The following is a 16,512-nucleotide window of genomic DNA, read 5'->3' as shown; positions in this document are numbered from 1 at the left end:
AAATGTCCTTATCACATCCAATAGGTTCTCATTCTGTTCTGCTCCTGCCTCTGATTTTGAAGGTCTTATAATGAACTGAAATTCCCCTCTGGTTCACAAAGGTGGGGGTAGGATCCTTTGCCAGTACTATACAGGGAAAGAGACAGGCCCAATAACCACAGATTCCAGCCCTTGTCCATCAGTTGGAGAAAGCTCAGTTTCTGGGTAGTTCAGGCTTCTTAGGATGCATTTCTATACAATCCACCCTTAAGAGAGAAGAATGAAGAAGAATATGGATTTTTCTCTGTTTGCAGTATTTTTGGATCTTTGAGACCGAAAGATCCCTGTGCCACCTCAGAAACAGATTGGATCCTAACTGGAATCCAGAGCCGGGAGGAGAGAGGAAGAAACAGACACCCACACCAGTTTCAGCCAGTTTCAGCCAGAGTTTTGGAGAAGGAATGATCAAGCAATGGATCCCAGGTATTGTGCAAGGGAGATCCTTAAGGGATAGGAAACCCTTTACAGTAAAAGCAGGCAAGGAAGACAGGAGAACTGGAAAAAAAATTAAGGGTCCACAGACACAGATCCTCTTCGATTTGATTTATTGTTGTTATAGTAGATATGACAAGGGGCAAATGTTCTTGCTGCCAATTAATTTTCATTGAACAAGCAGAACAGTAAACCTTTATTTTTGGAATATCATATATGTGTCCAGCCTGTTTCTTGGCACTGGGAATTTAGAGACAGAGTTTGAGCTTACACCACAGAAAAGACATTTACACTATACTTTGGGTCCTGGAAGTCTATTCTTCCCTCCCTCCCACTCCACCCCTTTACAAATAATCCACACAAGGGTTCAGTGTGACTGGGTATGGATTAAGCCCTGATAGTGAGTGTGCCTCCCGTCTTCATAGATGCAACTAGAAGAGGGTCTGCACATTCATAATTGAAAAGCATGCCTGCATTGTTCCATTTCATTAGATACTAACTATTCATGCAAAAAATACTTTGCTGTTTTGCAAAAATGATCGTGATGCAATTTAATGCACAGAATCTAAAAATTCCACCACAATTATTTCAGAAGTTAAAAACAAAATTTCCTCTTCTTCCTATTTTTCTGTTTCATTTAGTGATGTGCAAAGAATTTCTTATCAAGGGGAGTCTCACCAACTCTGCTCTTTCTGTGAGATAATCTGTCTTCAACAATAATTCATGTAAACCGATGTGATGTTCTTCGATCGTCGGTATAAAAAAGCTTCAAATATAGAAAGAAAGAAATAATTCAACAAAGGACTTCAGGGCAGGGTGGTCAACTGGCTCCATTTTTTTTCAGGACAGTTTGATGCAATCCTGGCTTTACACCTCTGTATACGTGAACACGTAGTTTTGCTGTCCTGAAAATATGGACTCAGTTGACAAACCTATTCCCAAGAGACCCTGGGTTCCCCCTCCAGCATATCATGTGATCAGCTACTTGCTTTGTTTCCATGTAAGCCATGTCATTTAATTGAGTTACAGATATCGATGATTTCCTTTTCTTTATCTCCTTTCCTGATAAAGATTACTGATGATCATTTTTTAAAGCTTTATGAATATCTACACCTAATATATGTATTCAAAACTTAACATTATGATGTTGTAGTTTCAAAAAAAGTGAGATTTTCCTGAAATATGCAATAAGACTCGGGAAGAACAGTGCTCATAGCGTGTTAGTGGTTAAAAAGAAATAGCAAATCACTGGGATTTGCAGGATACAAAAGATCTACCCATGTGTATTTTTAATAGTTAAATAGCATTACACGCAGCTCATTCATCAAATTAATTAACAGCTCATTTAAAGAAATACTGGATTGAAGTATATTAACTAAAATACGAAATAGACTGAACAGTAGGGCTTTGCACAGTATAAGAACTTAGGTAGCTCATTTATATACTAATAACAACAATGCTCTTTGATTTAAACTGCTGTAATAAGTTTGCAGAGATTTCAAACATGACTTCTGGATTCAAATTGAAAACACAGTATACGAGCAGGCATACTTTAAGACCGTACTTACTAAGTCTTTCCTTCTATTTCCCACAGAGTTATAGGATGGCCTTATCATCTGTGTCTTGCAAGCTTTGTTTTTCCTCAAATGTTGTCCTTTGAAAGTGTTCATATTCTGTCTACCTAGGACAGAAAGTTGCACAACTGATCTGACAGTCATAGCCCTGGGACATAATTATTGTCAGAGCCCTGAGCAGCAAAATCCTGTAGTAGCAGGAACAACAGATGCAACCTGGGAAAGGCTGTATTAGGGGCAGAGATGGGGAAAATGACAAATCAGCCTCTTCTTCTGCCATTTCTTTTTGATCATGTTAATGCAAATGCAATATAATCATTCATTTACACATTTATGTAAAAGCTGTGTTCGTATAAGTCAAACATCAATTGAAAAAAATGTTGAAAACATACTATAACTCTTATATTGTCTTTCAATGATCAAGAATGCGTTATTTCCCAAATCCTTTTTCAGTTTTACTGCAAACCTTCACCAAGGGAGATTGAGGTTTAGAGAAGCACAAGTTGCTTTTGAAATTTGCTATGATATATGCTACTTTTATGTGTGCAAATACTTTTGAAAGTTACCCACTCAGTGAAGACTGAATTTTCAAATCTATGTGGATTATTTTCCATGAAAAATGCACCAATGCAAAAAGTAAGTGCAAATGTATACGGATACTTTGAACAGAATCCATAGGAACTTTTTAGCTTCTAGCTTTGCACTAATTTTTAAAGTGAAAGTGCACACATACTTCTGCTTTAAAGCTAGCTGTGGATTTAAAGTATCCATATACATTTGCACTTACTTTTTGCATTGGTACATTTTTCATGGAAAGGAATCCACATAGATTTGAAAATTCAGTCTTCACAGTGGGGCAGATTTTAAAACTTATGTGCAGGAGTAGATTTGTTCGCGCAACCTGGCATGAACAAATCTATGCCTGATTTTATAACATCGGAGCGGCCTTAGAGGGAACTTTTTTTTGGTCCCCCCCACCTTCCCCTCCCTTCCCCTACCTAACCCACCCCCCAGCCCTACCTAAATCCCCCCCTCCTACCTTATTTTATTTCTTATGCCTGCCTGAAGCAAGCGTATCTTGCGCACGCCGGCCAGCTGCCGGCGTGCGAACCTCCGGCATGGCCGCATGAAGGAGGCCTCGGGACCACCCCTGGACCCGCCCCTGGACCACCACCATGCCCCAGACCCGCCCCCGGACCGCCCCCTGGCCCCCGGACCCTCCCCCGGACCATCACCACACCCCCGGACCCGCCCCCTTCCCGCCCCTTTTTCGAAGCCCCGAGACATACGCACGTCCCGGGGCTTGTGCGCGCCGCCGAGCCTGTGCAAGATAGGCTCGGCACACGCAGAGGCAGCTTTTCAGTTGCAACTTTGGTATCTAAAATTGTATTTTAAGATACAGTAGTTCCATGCTAAGTGAGAATTATTTGACAGCCCATAAAGTATTGTTCAGAAAGGCAATTTAGGTCCCAAATAAAATTTATTTTCAAAATTATGTTCTCTACTTGATGATTTCTATAGCTGCTAATCTCATACATGTCTAGTCTAGACAATTGCCAGCTGTTCTCTATTGTTATTTAGGGTTAGCTAAAATCACCATTAGAGACTTTTAATTCAAGTACTGTGTAACTACCTTTGTTTTGAAAAGGTGCTCTCTTTATTAACTGTCAGAATATTTACGCTTCTGAGAAATTAGCAGGAAGATAAATCTCTGTAACAAGACTACATAGTGCCATGGGAATATGTGTTACTGAGAGATGCTTTGCTAAATTGTTTGAGTAATAGGCCTCAAAATGATTGAATACGTTGAATTCTCTTGCTACAGTACATTATATAGATCTACAAAAACATAGATCATTCAAAGTTCATGCAAGTTTCCCCAGAAAAGGTAAGAAGCATCCAGGGGAAGGAATAAGAGAGGAAAGAAAACAGAATTGATAGAAAGGAGAAGGGATGACCACTGGTGAGAGAGATGAGTAGAGCGGGAGGAAGAGAAGCGGCTGCAGGTACTATGAAATAGACAATAAATACACTTCCTACAGACTCTTCTTTCTCATGTATGTTTGTCTTTATATAGCCCCTGTGCTAAAGGACTCCTCAATAAGACACCGGGTATACTTTAAATACCAGAGTTAAACATCGTCTGTCATCTCTCTTCCCCAGTGCTCCGTCAAGGATGCTTCATCTAGGTACTGAAATCTGTAAACCTGTGACTCTATATGCAGGTAAAATTGTGATCCTTTGGTTCACCCTTAGGATCCCTTCCTTATGTATGAACTATGAAGATTTCCTTGGTAACTTGGACTATGGGAATGCCTTTTACTTACGAACTCACCTATAAATGCCTGGGATTCACAGCTCATCCTGGTATTTTCCACTTTTATCTGTCCTCTTTCCTCTGGTACCGGGTGGTCACCTTCACCGTAAGAAGTTGATGACGAGCGCCCGGTAAGAGACTCAGATTCTCTTCTCTTTCCTCCCAGACTCTGCTGGTTGAGTAATGAGATGCCCTGGATTATAGAAATCTCAGCTGAACAAAGAGCTCCTCTCTTACTCCGGCTGGGGAGGAAGGGGGGGATGGGAACTTCCTTCCAAAACAAAATCAATTTCTCAGAAAAGATGCACAAAAGAATCACCGCGGGGTAAAACTAGTAGCATCACATAGGCATGCTTTAACAGACGTGCTTTTCTCTCCTCCTCCTTTATGACCCTTCTAGAAGGCCACACCTTGGTAGGGATCCCAGTGAGGATATTGACTAAACTGTAAGCTCTATGGAGCAGGGGTGCTTACGTCTAGCTCTGTACAGTGTTGCTTATGCCTAGTAGCACTTTAGAAATGATAAATAGTAATAGTATTAGTGAGCACACTAAAATGTGAATTTTCAAAAGTTGTGCGTGTAAATATCAACATATATGTGGGTAAATAACATATACTCAGGTATATGCTATTTTATAAGCCGCAAAATACTCATGTAAGTAAGGGTAAATATGCCTGGTAAAAAAAGGGGTGGCCCAGGGGCATTCTGGGGCCAACATTTATGTAAGCAATTTAAGCAATGTAGAATTGACAGCTTGTTCTTGCTCTATATGTGGAGTAAATTGCATTAAACATCTTAAAAGTGAAATACTGATTGGGTGGAGGGGGGTCTGAGTGAAATGGGAGGCTGAAGAGCCAAGAGCATTATGATGAGCTGCAGATGGACTGGGCAACTGGTAGACTACTTGGTAAAACTGGTAATTTCATTACTGTGCGCATGTTAGAAAATCGCCCGACTTACAGGCATAAAACCGACTTATGGAGGGGAAATGCATGTAAATTAAGCAGACAAAATCTCCCTGCGTATATTTTTAAAGTTAGACATAAAAATACATGAGTCTAATAGTTATTCTCTACTCATCCGGATACATTCCGATTTATCCAGCTAAGGGCCTCATTTTCCAAGCACTTTACCGCATGCGATAAATTCGCAAATCGCGTTAACAGCTGTTAACGCAAATGCAAATTAGTCATTTGGTATTCAGGGGGCGGAGCATATGTAAAGCGGGAACCTGTGTATCGTGTGCGGCAAAACAGCCGCAGTGTTAGCGTGGCTGCTAACTACAACTCCAACCTCGCGTTATGGACTGCGTTACGGGCCAGAAAAGGAGTATCGCCATCCACGATACCTCCAGACAGCCTGTTTCGAGAGAGAGAGAGAGAGAGAGAGAGAGAGAGAGAGAGAGAGAGAGAGGAGAGATAGCATCTAGAGAAGAGATAGAGAGATGCAGATAGAGCGAGGATGTAGAGCGAGAGAGACTTACTATAGTGCCTATGCCCTACATAGGTATTTCAGATCCCTATGGGACGGGCTAACCTACTAACTCGTCGGGGTGGGATTAGGTATGAGCGTCGGGGGTTGGGGGCCACTTTCGCATTCTACATGAGACCTACGGACAGAACAGTGGTCTCTAGTGCAGATTTGCTGGCCGTCGGAGTGAGGACGCTCACTCCAAGTGGAGATTTGGCCAACGTTCTCTCCACCTAGCATGTTGTTGGCCAGGTAGAGTGTCCATCAAGCTAGGTAGAGAGAACGTTGCCCAAACCACTTCTTGGAGTGAGCGTCCTCACTCCGACGGCCCCTGTCACATGGTAGGAGCTATGGACGGCCGGCACCATCTAAACATGGCGCGGGCCATCCATTGCTCCTAACATGTGACAGGGGCCAGGCAATGGCACTGGTAGCCCCTGTCACATGGTAAGGGTAAAGGGCCATCGGCACCATTTTGTTTACTGGCAGCCGATGGCCCGAGAGCGGGAGATCGCTCCCGGGATCCCCGCTAGACCACCAGGTACTTTAAAAAGTTTTGGGGGGGTCGGGAGAGCCACTGGACCACCAGGTACTTAAATAACATTTTGGGGGGCTCGGGAGGGTGGGGGAATTCTATAGAATTTGATTTTAGGGGTTGGGGTGAGTTTATCGGGATCGGGATCTGTCGCAGCCAATAAAAAAAATGGCTACAACTCCGATCCCGATCCTACGATTCCGATTCCTGATATGATTCCGGACCCGATTCACATCCCTAATAGATATATGAGCATAATTTCAAAAATCAAAAGAATTGGGGTTATTTTAAAAAGGATTTACATGCTTTAAACTGGGATATATGTGCATAAATGCATTTTACGCACATAGCTGGGCTTTTGAAAATTGCTACAATAAGTGCTATTGAATTGCCAATAGATTTTATGCACATAAGTGCATGTAAATGGGCTTTTGTAATTTGTAAATGGGCTTTTGGAATTGCTATGATATGTGCTACTTTTACACTTGTAAATCCTTTCGAAAATGACCCCCACTGGGTGAATTTTCAAAATGTTACGCTAAAAGTTACAATATATGACGGTAACTTTTAAACCAGCTCACGGGCATGTTTATCTGTGCATGTTATAATATAGCCTGACCGTGCGCGCATGTACGCACAATTTTAAGTGGACGTGTGCCTATGTGCTCAAATGCCGCTTCTACCGTGTAAGTGGGGATATTTTAGAAGACACACCCGCCAACACCATTGCCAGTTTTCCCAGTCATTCTCAGTTTGCCCAGAGAACTTCTAAACTCCCCAAGTTTAATAGCCTCTTTTCTCCCCGTTAACCTCGCTGATCTGCCTAGAAGTTTTTGTTTACAACAAGTAATCCATAGCAGAAGTAAAGTTATGCAGCAGGGGACCCCGACGTGTGCCTGTGTCCGCCAGGATTGACGCATCAATTCAAGTTAAAATCCAATGCCAAGTTAAAAGCTCATGCCCCCCCCCCCCCTTTATGAACTTTTCATTTGTACACGCAGCGGCAAGCACGCACGTATCCAGGCAGTTTTAAAATCCTCTTGGCAGGCGCCAGCCCAACCTGTGCACATATCGCCTGGATTTGGCATGCGCCAGGCTTTTAAAATTCACTTTTAAGCATATAAGCAGCAACTTCTTGCGTAATCTGCATTTTATAAAAGTAAAAAATATGTGCTTATTTTTGCTTTTGTGCGCAGATATACAAGTATAAAAAAAGGGGCAGGGTAGGGACGTTCCACGGCAGGGCCAACACTTATGAGTATAAGTTGCTATTTTAAAAGACATGCACTCACATTTGCCAACTTAGGCCTGGATTCATCATTCCTTGCAGAATGATGAATCCTGCGAAAACGGGGGGCGGGGGGGGGGCCTGCGAAAGCACACAGCCTTCGCACCACGGCAGTGCGCTGGCTGCCGGCTTTCGCACCGAATAGTGCCACCGTGAAAGGTGGCGCTATTCGGTGCGCTACTGCTGACGATAATGTTAGTAACATTATCACCGGCAGCGAAGACACTGCCGACTCCACCCCTCCCCACCCTGACTCCTCCCCTCCCCACCCTGCTTCCTCCCCTCCCCCTAATTTGCATTCTATCACATGCGAAAAGGCCCTTTTCGCAAGCAACAGAGGCGTATCGCACGCGCTACAGCCATATCACATGCAATAAGCCTTTGATAAATGACCCAATTAATTAGCAGGTGTAAAAATAAGCAAGTATCTGGCGTAAGTGATATTAAACGTGTTTATTGTGTAGTACTGATTCAGTGGGAGGTGTGGCTTAACTGGGGGGAATTCAGGCTGAAGAACCTTGAAGGTTTTGATGACCTGGAGAAGGTCTGGGAGAACTGGTGGACTAACTACTAAACTTGTTAATGCATGTTTTAAAATTGGCCCACTTACATGCACAAATCAACTTATGCAAGCAAGTTCTTCTTTACTTTTGTGCGCATATTTTTAAAATAGGAAAAGTACACACGCTCAATGCATTCATATACTCGGTTTCGATGCATTGCATGTGTTTGCGTGTAAGCTTGCATACACGTGTACGCCCTGGAACAGAGATACACAGATTTTCTAAAACATGAGTATATGATATGCGAAGGTTATACAATATTCACATAGATCTGCTCGAGGCCAAACGTGTACGTATATGGTGGTGCGCGCATTTGTTTGAAAGTTCTCCTCCCTGTGGGTAAATTGTGTATATGCTTTCTCTGCCCTCACCCCTCCTCCCCCCGGGAATGCCTACCTCGAATGTGGGTAAAAGTACACCAGAAATTGTGTTTCACGTACTCCTGCCTTATTTTCAAAGCACTGCCTATGTGTGCATAAATCAAGGCTTCATATGAGTAAGCCACCTTGAAAATCAAACCCTTAAAGATTAAAATGAGTTGAGATGAAAAGATATATGGAGCAGAGTAGTGCCAAGTCTGACATTTATATTGCATAGACTCATATAAAACCTTTCTCTATTGTTGCTGAACATTAGACTTTCAAGTACTGGAACAATTTTTTTTTTTTAAATGCTAAGAGCAAGGAAAGGAAATAAACTCAGGAATAATGCAAGGAGTATTTCTCCAAAAACTATTACTCCTTCTTAATATTTCTACAGTGCTACTCGACGTATGCAATACTGCACAAGGGAACACATACGAGAGAATCCCTGCTGAATAGAGTTTACGATCTAATCAAGACAAACATACATGGCAAAAGAGAGTTGGAGAGTTTCCTATAGTAAAACAATGGTTAAAATGAGTTAGTTAATGAGGCTGAAAGATGATGTATGCTAGGAACTGCATCCCACTGAAAGTGGTGGGGGACTGTCAATGTAAACTAATTGGCAGAGAATAGAAATCGATACTCAAAACTTCGTTCATCACTATGACCATTGTGTAATATCCTGACTGAAGCTAAATAATTTATTCCCTTAATCCAGATATTCTTAACTCCCAGCCACCAGGCTAATGGTACCACATATGACAACCAATAGGACTGGCTCTGCAAAAAATGACCATGAATAAAGAAGCTAGGAGATGGCATTTTATGCTGCCAACAGTTCTTTGTGTATATAGTGACAATGCATTTTCTGTTACTGTTTTTAGAAGATGCAAAGATTGCTAATCAGAGGGCCATTAGACCTGCATCATTTGGAGCCGCTCTTCAGCCAGATTGCCTGCAATTATCTTTTCTATGTCTAGTAATCCCAAAGTAGAGCTGTTAAGAGAATTCTACTGGCCTTCACTGAAGAAATTCTAAGACATTCTGCATAATTTCAGGGCATTTCAACATTTTGGACAACATGTTAAGTTGGACTGGAGTTATATTTTCTTGCCTAAGTTATTTGTACTATTTGTTTAGAACTGATATTTAATATTGCAATAACTTGTGTCTCATAAAAATTTTGACTTGCTCACTTTTACTATTTCAAGTACGGATTTTCACCAGGCTTCTTTTACTTTTTTTAAAATGTATCTAATTAACAGATTTATATACCATATGATCAGTAACAGCAGTAAACGTAGTTTACGAATAACATACAAAATCATAAAGACAAATTACCAATTAATACATAAACAAACTTAAAGTCATGTTTTAAGTATTTGCACCAAAAAACTTTGTTTGTTTGTTTTTTATGTTTTAGGGTTTTTTTCTTTTTCATTTTTTGGTTTCTTTAATGTTTATTTTTATTTCGTTGTTTGCTGAACCAAAATAAACAGAAAAATAAAATAAAATAAGGAAAAGACTGAGCTGAACTCCATGGGGCCCTCCAACCCCCACCCCTCAAGAAACCTGTGAAGCCCTAATCCATCTGGATGGGCTTAGCCGAGTCCAGCTGGGGTCTCCCTAGACCCCTCCAATATCCATGAAAACCATGGGGTCCAGGTCTAACTGGATGGACTGAACTGATCCAATTTGCAAATGTAAAAATGTATGAATACATTTGTTAATATATACATGTATAATGCTTTCAAAATTGCACTTACTGTACATATATTAGAATTTCACCTGCTATGCAGCCTTATCCTACCTTCATGATGCTTTCCCACTAGCAGAGGCCCTCAATATGCTTAGTCACTAGTCTTGACAAGCTACTCCTCACTGCCCTTGCCATGCCCAAGTCCCAGTCCTATGTAACCCTGCCTTGCCAGAAGCTCCTTGTCTTCTCATGGTGTCAGTTTTGGCTCTGTGACCTGACCCTTGTTCTTGCCTTGCCTTGTGGCCTACAGGCCTTCTGCCTTGCTTTCCCTTGAAGCCCTTGGGCCTACTTTGCCTTATTTCCTGTCTTGAGGGTGTTTGGCCTATTCTCTCTTGCATCCTGCCTTGAGGCCTTCAAGCCTATTCTGCCTGTTTTAAGCCTTGCTGCCTTTGAGCTTCTGTGTTCTTTGTTTGCATTTTCCCTTGTCTGCCTTGTCTAACTCCTGCCCTAGCCTGCCTTTTTGGTCCTGTCCTTTCTATTCAGTATCCTCCTGTCCAGTCCTACCTATGCCAGCATCTTATCTTTGCTTTGTCCTACCTGTGTCTTGTCTAGTTCCAGGTCCTGCTTAGCGTCCTGCCTGTCTTGTCCAAGCCTTGTCTCCAGTCTGCCTTGTTTTATTTATTTGATTTGATTTCTGTGCTGATTATCAAAAATCTAAATAGTTTACATTCCTCACATACTTTACCCAAAAATCAAAGATAACACAAATAATAAAAACATTATTACAATTACAATATAAAAATAAACATCCAGTAATACACATTAAAAATAAACAGGTTGACATTAATTATCAGATACTGATATAGACTCAACTTTTTGTTCATCTATATACAGGCCTTTCATGTTCATATCACGTACTCCTTTCTCAATCTGACGCAATGCTACTCTTTAAATGCATCTCTGAAAAGCCAGGTCTTTAGTATCCTCTTAAATGCTCTATGGTCCGCTGCTTTCGGCCAAGCCTCCCTTGTCCAAGCCTTGTTTTTCCAGCTTTGATGTGCCTAGTCGTGTTCCTGTCTGTGTGGACTCATCACTATGGTGTACTGCCACTGCAGAGACCTACTGGCCCCTAGGACCCAAGGGCTCAACCTTCAGGGGAGGGAGCTGGCTAGGCAGAAGATCAGCCCTTGTCTTGTCCTGAATCCTGCTCTGCAATCCCGCACCACTCCCCAAGTGGGTTTCCCTGACTCCAGGGCCCGCAACAGTGTATTTCTGAATCTCACTCTGGGAATGTCCCTAGATTGCCCCTTTTCTCCTCAGTAAAATACATGAGTACTCTCAAAGGTTATAAAATAGCATATGCATGCTTACATGCTATTTATGCATGTTTATGCTATTTTTACACATGAAATTCCTTTCAAAATTCACTCCTTTTTATGCTATAATGAAAAAAAAATATTTTAAATTAATGAACAGTCCTAGTTTCAACCAAATAATGCCTACAATTTGTTCCTTTGATAAAACAGTATTGACAGTGTTTAACTCCTTAGTTTAAAACTGTTCCTAAGTGAATTTGGTAGACTACATAAATGGAGAAAAATTTCAAGTTAATTACTAAGGAGCTAGATTTTCAGAGGGATAGACGTGTTAGTCTGGCATAGCAAAAATGACATGAGGCAGGTGGCACCTTATAGACTAACCAATTTGAGGCGTGAGCTTTTGAGGGCAGAGTCCACTTCATCAGCTAATTATCCAAAATGTTCAGGTCAGGTATGCAAAATGTTATGCACAGGAACAAATCCATGGGGGAGTCAGGGTTACGGTTAAAAATTCCCCAAGTCAGCCTGAATGTAATTTTTGCAGAATCAGAAAAAGTGCCATGGGTCAGCTATCTCCGTTTAGTCAGTCATTTATATAACTCAATAATCTCATGGAATAGTGAGGTATAATTTTTAACAAATAATGTAGGGGGGGGGGGGGAGGTCTAAGAAATGAACTGGCATTAAAACCAGCATGGTAATGCAAATTTTCTGCTCATTTAATATCAGTATTATATTGGCCTTTATATCCCAATGTACAAAACTAATGATACTGAGACTACAGCAGAATTATCAGAGCTGCATTCAAGACAGTGAGGCCATGGATAACATAGGCTGTGTTTTGCCTATGAAGTTTCCTGGCATTAACTTGCTCAAGGTAAAGGGGCTTGTTAGTGCAGGGAAATCTACCTCGGAATACGACCGGGCTTCCAGATCAGCAAACTCTCCTCCATCAAAGGAGAAATCACAGCTATCAAGTCTCTCTCCCCTCCCCCTCCCCCTCCCTGATTACCTCATCCTTTGAAGAATCACAGCCTCAGTGCTCCCCCACCACCACAAAAGTAGCACTTATTTTCTGGTGTGTTCAACCCCCTGCCTACCCTGATACTCCAAAGCCTACTTATTATATATGTAAACCCCCTGCCCCCCTTCATTAGAGGGTCACCTTCTCAGCTTCAGGGAACCTAGGGTAGTTCACCCAAAGTGAGAAAAAACCTCACTAGGTCATGGCTTGGGAGGCAGATATTCTGCAGGGCCAAACTGGGCACAGGACACACACACATGCACTTTCACAAAGCCACTGTCCACCTCAAGGATTGTGCTCCAAATGAAAATATTGTTTATTAGAAGTATCCTCAGTTAATATAGAAAAAATATAAATTGCAAATTCACTGCAAATCCTTCACTCTCAATCTTCCAGAAAGCCTCAAACCATTTATGCTATACTCAATATACACCTGTCTTCAACCCATACAAGGCCACATATTTTGGAGACCGTATCTCAAAAGAGACAGAGACAGGTTGAAGGTGGTCCAGAGAGGGGCAGGATGGTGGGAGGTCTCCATCAAATGACTTATGAGGAGAGTTTGAAGGACCTAAATATGTATACACTGGAGGAGAGAAGGAGCAGAGGAGATATGATACAGACCTTCAGATACTTGAAAGGTTTTAATGATGCATGATCAACAACAAACCTTTTCTGTAGGAAGGAAATCAGTAGAACTAGGGGCCATGAGATGAAACTCCAGGGAGGACGACTCAACACCAATGTCCGGAAATATTTCTTCACAGAGAGAGTGGTGGATGCCTGGAAATGTTGGGAATTATTAGAAAGGGAATAAAACGGAAAATGTCATAATGCCTCTGTATCGCTCCATGGTGAGACCGCACCTTGAATACTGTTTACAATTCTGGTCGCTGAATCTCAAAAAAGATATAATTGTAATGGAAAAGGTACAGAGAAGGGCTACCAAAATGATAAGGGGAATGGAACAGCTCCCCTATGAGGAAAGACAAAAGAGGTTAGGACTTTTCAGCTTGGAGAAGAGACAGCTGAGGGGGGGTATGATAGAGGTGTTTAAAATCAAGAGAGGTCTAGAACGGGTAGATGTGAATCGGTTATTTACTCTTTCGGATAATAGAAAGACTAGGAGGCACTCCATGAAGTTAGTGTGTGGCACATTTAAAACTAATCGGAGAAAGTTCTTTTTTACTCAATGCACAATTAAACTCTGGGGGGGAGAAGTTATAAATAAGAAAAATATATACTGTAATATTTCATTCCTATTTTAACAAGACTTCAATAAAATGATGTAATTTAATCAAAGCTGTAATTATAAGCAAATGATGGTGAACATTACTTTGCAAGCAAGCAAAATCCAGCACATGGCGTTTTTGTCCTCTAGTTTTAGATGCAAGGAACTATGTATGTAAGGGAGAAGGTTTCATTTGACAACACTTTCAGTTCGGTAAAAATTGCAAGGAAATTTTGAATAATGAAGCATACTCATTTTAGAAACAGAATAAATGAATTCTGAAAGAGGATCAATAACTAGACTGAAATTATAGGTGGTATTCTATTAGTTCATTCAATCAATTTTCATCTGTAGACGTAACATTTGCTATTAATTTTCATTATTCTACTAAGCCTATTCATTCCCAAATGACTTTTCTCACTGTTATAGTAGGTAACTGAAGCTTTGCAATTGTTGAATACTTTCATGTTTCATAGAAGGATCTTTTCAGTATAAAGTGAATGCTACCGTGTATAATTATACTGTAAATTGCTTATATGCTGTAGAGTGTAAAAGGTACAAATATATTGCACATGATCCTAAAAGCCTGGATTAGAATATATTGTCTATAGCACTTGAAAATAATCATCCATCAACACTGTAATATACTGGAATTATTAGGTATATGAAAGCTCAACAGTTTACTATTATAAAGTAGCCTTTATTGTACTTTTTCAATATAAAACAAAGCTTGTATGCTATCTATATATCAAGTCATTGGCCTAAGGGTTGTTTGTCAAGGTCACTATGAGATACAAACAATGCAGAACAAAAATAGACACTAGAGAAGGATTTCTGCTGCTACAAATACTGCAGCATATTTGTCGAGACCTCTTTATGCCAGCATCACTGAAATAAATTATTTTTAATTACAACTGTACCTGGGGCTTTTTGCTTTATTCAACTAATGGCTTAATGGCATTTACAATTTCTAAGGATGACACTAATGCTTCCTCTTCCAATCTTTTGATAAATTACTGGGCCACTTATTTGAACCAAGTAGAAAACTAGCGAATAGATAAAGGGATCAGATTGACTGTCAATGGGAAAGAGCTAGTCCTGAAAGAGACAGTGTGTCTGACAAGAAAGCTAGAAATCCCCATTTTAGTACTAAAACGCGGTGCCTCGCCATGTGTGGACGCCGCCGATAACCCTGGTGCTGCACATGCCACAAATGACGGGGAGGGTCGGGAAATGCAGCCTCTTCGGCTGTGCAGAGTTGGCGTGGGCTGACGTCACCCCCCCCCCCCCCCCCCCCCCCCCCGGACGAAAAAAAAAAAACACGATGTGAATCGGAACCAGAATCCGAACCGATTCCGGTTCCGAGTCACATCTCTATCGTTTATATATTTTTTAAAACTTGGACACTATTTATATAGTTCGATACTTGTAAATGTAGGCAGATGGCGCGAGGATTAACTATTTTGAAATTCAAGCCATTTTAGTATTCCATAGAACCTTCCATAAATCAGCAATAGATACTGTAAATCACTTTTCAGGTACAAAAGCCCTAAAATTAGATTAGATAAAAATATGAAGCATGGAGGTATGTGATTACTCACCCTAATTATGAAAGTACAGTTTCAAGTAGGCTAGATTTAAGAGCCTATGCAAAAAACTTTAACGTGCACATAAAGCTCTTCTTATATGCACTAAAATTATCCTGCTGTGCAAGAAGGTCTTACCTTAAGCATTAACATGGTCTGGAAAAATGTTTGCATGAGCATTCTAAAATTAGCATCTTCATGAATGCAAATGAAGGAACAACACATGCAAATTAGGGTTTACCATTCATATGATCAATAGCAAAGTATGGCTTCCCTCCACTCTATTTACTGAGCCCCCAAAACATAATACATGCTTCAGACCAGGAGTTAACTTACTATTGTGCCCATTATTAAAAGGTCTTTCTTAGCAGCAAGCCCTCTGGCTCAGAGATGAAGGTCATGTATAGGAGATGATGTTGTAAAACGTTATGATAATAATTCATACCGTGGATCTAAGCAAAGTGATGAACAGCGTCAAAGATTGAATTTATATGCACTTAAATAAGTGGGAATATTGGTATTCATAAAAAGCAGTACTCATTTTTTTTAAGGTTAAAATATCCATTCATAAACGTCGGCTAAATTTTAATCATCACTCATCCACAAGTTTACAACACCAAAAATATCAGTGACAGTCCACATTCATATATGCACAAAAAGTCTGCTGTAAAACTTTATCCACAGGCCCATGAGATGAGACTGAATATATTAGAGGCATCTCACAATTACAAGGCTCAGGACTTTGGGGTGGCACTTGTGAGCCACAGGAAGATGGCTGCCTGATTGTCTGGCTCATCTCTGAACTCATGATAAACTTTGACTAATATTCATTATATTGTGCTCCTGGCATTTAAAATTTGTTACTCTTGGATTGGAGTTATATCTGGATTCAAAAGTAACAAAATTGAGGCAGTGTTCATGCTTACCTCTGGAACTAAGCGCTCCAAGCATGATCAATGTCTCCTGAGAAGGCCTTGCAGGCTGCTGTGCTATCTGATCCAGTGCTGCATAAAATGCAACAGCTCAAAGAAATGTTGTGTATTAATACTGAAACAACCTGCACGATTAA

At 40.8% G+C, this 16,512-nt stretch overlaps 1 long non-coding RNA gene across 1 annotated transcript in view; it reads left to right on the top strand.

Annotated features, from left to right (window-relative positions):
* The first annotated feature begins 299 nt into the window (after nucleotides 1-299).
* The window catches only part of LOC115100432, an 85,872-nt gene continuing 69,659 nt past the window's right edge, over nucleotides 300-16,512 (top strand). Inside the window, exon 1 of the long non-coding RNA XR_003859060.1 lies at nucleotides 300-462. This is a non-coding gene — a long non-coding RNA (uncharacterized LOC115100432). The remainder of the gene's footprint in view (nucleotides 463-16,512) is intronic.

This window comes from Rhinatrema bivittatum, chromosome 10, assembly GCF_901001135.1.
Source record: "Rhinatrema bivittatum chromosome 10, aRhiBiv1.1, whole genome shotgun sequence".
Classification (NCBI taxonomy): Eukaryota; Metazoa; Chordata; class Amphibia; order Gymnophiona; family Rhinatrematidae; genus Rhinatrema; species Rhinatrema bivittatum.
The sequence above is the reverse complement of the archived record's forward strand: the minus strand, read 5'-3'. Positions and strand labels throughout refer to the sequence as shown.